The sequence below is a fragment of the Salvelinus fontinalis genome, chromosome 22 (assembly GCF_029448725.1).
Source record: "Salvelinus fontinalis isolate EN_2023a chromosome 22, ASM2944872v1, whole genome shotgun sequence".
In the NCBI taxonomy this organism is placed as follows: domain Eukaryota; kingdom Metazoa; phylum Chordata; class Actinopteri; order Salmoniformes; family Salmonidae; genus Salvelinus; species Salvelinus fontinalis.
In genome coordinates, this window is record NC_074686.1 from 21,790,302 (window position 1) to 21,794,085 (window position 3,784).

Here is a 3,784-nt window from a genome sequence, read left to right on the forward strand (position 1 = left end):
TTATGTGTCCCAATTTGTAAAAAACATGGAACGATTTGTAGAGCCAATGGTGTCTCACACCCATTCACATTATATTATGTTTTTTCTTGTGTCCCTCCATTTTATATGATATGTTACGTTGTCCATTTTGTATGCTGTGTTACGTCCTCCATTTTCTAGGATATGTTACGAATGGTGGCGGAATATAGGCAGTACAGTATCATACGTCTTAGCGGTCGTACAGTATCATACGCCTTGTTGCGTTAGCGTTTGTGGCTAGCATTAGCTAGGTAAGGGGTTAGGGTCAGGGATGTACTATGTCTAGTTTGAGGAACTGTGGATGGATAGCTAAACTATTAGTTGCTGTCAAAAGCCGAAAACAGAAAAACAAAGACAGATAACACTTTATTTGGATAGTCCATCTGTAGATGCTCTACAGACTATCAGTAGCATTTCAACTAACTATCTAGTATCCCTAACCCTAGCTCTAACCCTAACCTTAACCTTTATCCTAACCCTAAACTTAATTAACCCTTACCCTAACCTTAACCCTTACCCTAAACCTTATTCTAAACCTAACCATAACTCTAACTTTAGCAAGCAGTTGCTTATCAACAGATTGTTTGTTGGTAGTATGTTGGTAGCAGAGCAAATGGATAATCTGGACTATCCAAATCAAGTGTGACCCAAAGACCTTCCCTACATAATTCATTTTGAACCAATAAGTCTATGGAATTCACATAAATGGGCAGTGAAGTCAAAATGATTTTCCTTTATATATATATATATATATATATATATATATATATATATATATATATATATTTCCACACTGTGAGGTTGAAATAACACTCTGAATTTATGAAAAATGCCCTTTTATTGTAAGAGCTTTTTTTTTTTAACTGTTCAGGTGGGATGGAGTTTGTGGCCCACAGCATGACATCACAACCTGATCTGATTATTCTGAACAATGACCAGTCATCTTTTATTTGCAAATGTATCTTCCTACTTTGAAGGGGTAGGCTAGAGTGTAGACAATCCTGTTCGCCAATCAGAGCTGTGTATGTAAATATATTGGAATTTCAAATCACATCTATTTATAAGATGTCAGCAGATGTCACAAAGTGTTTATACAAAACCCCAGCCTAAAACCCCAAACAGCAAGCAATGTAGATGTAGAAGCACGTTGGCTAGGAAAAACTCCCTAGAAAGGCCGAAACCTAGGCTCTGAGGGGTGGCCAGTCCTCTTCTGGTTGTGCCGGTGGAGATTTAAAAAGTACATGGCCATTAAGGCCAGATTGTTCTTCAACATGTTCAAATGTTCATAAATGACCAGCAAAGTAAAATATTAATCACAGTCGTTGTAGAGGGTGCAACAGGTCAGCACCTCAGCACCTCAGGAGTAAATGTCAGTTGGCTTTCGTAACCAAGCATTCAGAGGTCGAGACAGCAGGTGCGGTAGAGAGAGAGAGAGAGACGGAGAGGGAGAGAGAGAGAGGGTCAAAAACAGCAGATCCGAGACAAGGTAGCACGTCCGTTGAACAGGTCAGGTTTCCACAGCCGCAGGCAAAACAGCAGAAACTGGATCAGCAGCACAACCAGGTGGATTGGGGTCAGCAACGAGTTATCAAGCCAGGAAGACCTGAGGCATGGTCCCAGGGCTCAGGTCCTCCGACAGAGAGGGAGAGATGGGAGAATTAGAGGCAGCATACTTAAGTTCACACAGGACACCAAATAAAACAGGAGAATTTGACCAGATAGGACAGATTGAGCCTAGCTCCCCGGCAGATAGACTATTGCAGAATAGATACTGGAGGCTGAGACAGGGAGGGGTCGGGGGACACTGTGGCCCTATCCGACGATATCCCCGGACAGGGCCAACCAGTCAGGATATAACACCACCCACTTTGTCAAAGCACACTCCTACACTACTAGAGGGATATCAAAAGACCACTAACTTACTACCCTGAAACAAGGCAGGGTATAGCCCACAAAGTTCTTCTCCAACGCACGAGTGGCCGCAAAACCATACAAGAAGGTCACGTCAGTGACTCATCCCACTCAAGTCGAGTATAGCTTAAAAAAAGCCTGGCACGGTGTGACACACAACTCCTAGGGACGGCATTGAAGAACATTAGTAAGCCAGTGACTCAGCCCCGTAATAGGGTCAGAGGCAGAGTATTCCAATGGAGAGAAGGGAGCCGGTCAGGGAGATACAGCAAGGGTGGGTCGTCACTCCAGTGCCTTGCTGTTCACCTTCACACCCCTGGGACTGACTACACTCAATCATAGGACCTACTGAAGAGATGAGTCTTCAGTAAAGACTTCAAGGTTGAGACCGAGTCTGCGTCTCTCACGTGGATAGGCAGACCATTCCATAGAAATGGAGCTCTATAGGAGAAATCCCTGCCTCCAGCTGTTTGCTTAAAAATTCTAGGGTCAAGAAGGAGGCCTGCGTCTTGTGACTGTAGCGCACGTGTAGGTATGTATGGCAGAACTAAATCAGAGAGATAAGTAGTAACAAGTCCATGTAATGCTTTGTAGGTTAGCAGTAAACATTTTAAATCAGCCCTAGCCTTCACAGGAAGCCAGTGTAGAGAGGCTAGCACTGGAGTAATATTATCAAATGTTTTGTTTCTAGTCAAGATTTTAGCACTAACTGAAGTTTATTTAGTGCTTTATCGGATAGCCAGAGAGTAGAGCATTGTAGTAGTTTAATCTAGAAGTGACAAAATCATGGATTTATTTTTCTGCATATTTTGGACAAAAATGTTCAGATTTTTGCAATGTTACGAAGATGGTAAAACGCTGCACTTGAAATATTCTTGACATGTTCGTCAAATGAGAGATCAGGATCCGGAGAAACGCAGAGGTCCTTCACATTTTTTTTGATGCCACTGTACAACCACTAATATTAATTGTCAGATCTAACAGCATATCTCTTTGTTTCTTGAGACCTAGAACTAGAATCTCTGTTTTGTCCGAGTTTAAAAGTAAAAGATTTTCCGCCATCCACTTCCTTATGTCTGAAACACAGGCTTCCAGGAAGAGCAATTTTGGGGCTTCACCATGTTTCCTCGAAATGTACAGCTGTGTGTCGTCCACATAGCAGTGAAAGTCAACATTGTATTTCCGAATTACATCACTAAGAGGTAGAATATATAGTGAAAACAATAATGGTCCTAAAACGGAACCTTGAGGAACACCGGAACGTACAATTGATCTGTCAGAGGACAAACCATCCACAGAGATGAACTGATATCTTTCCAACAGATAAGTTCTAAACCAGGCAAGACCAATTAGGATTTCCAATATCTCAAAAAGAATATGGTGATCGATGGTGTCAAAGGCGGCACTAAGGTCTAGGAGCCCAAGGACAGATGCAGAGCCTTGGTCTGACACCATTATTAAAAGGTAATTTACCACCTTCACAAGTGCAGGCTCAGTACTATGATGTGGTCTAAATCCAGACTGGAGCATTTCTTATACATTATTTGTCTTTAGGAAGACAGTGAGTTGCTGCGTAACAGTCTTTTCAAAGAATTTTGAGAGGAATGGGAGATTCGATATAGGCAGTTAGTTTTGACAATTGTCCGGGTCAAGGTTTGGCTTTTTCATGAGAGGCATTATTTCTGCCACTTTAAGTGAGTTTGGTACAGAACCGGAGGATAGCCATTTATTATGTTCAACATACCAAGCACAGGAAGAAGCTCTTTCAGTAGTTTAGTTGGAGTAGGGTCCAGTAGCCCGCTGGTAGGTTTAGAGATCATGACTATTTTTGTGAATATGTCGAGAGATAAAGGAT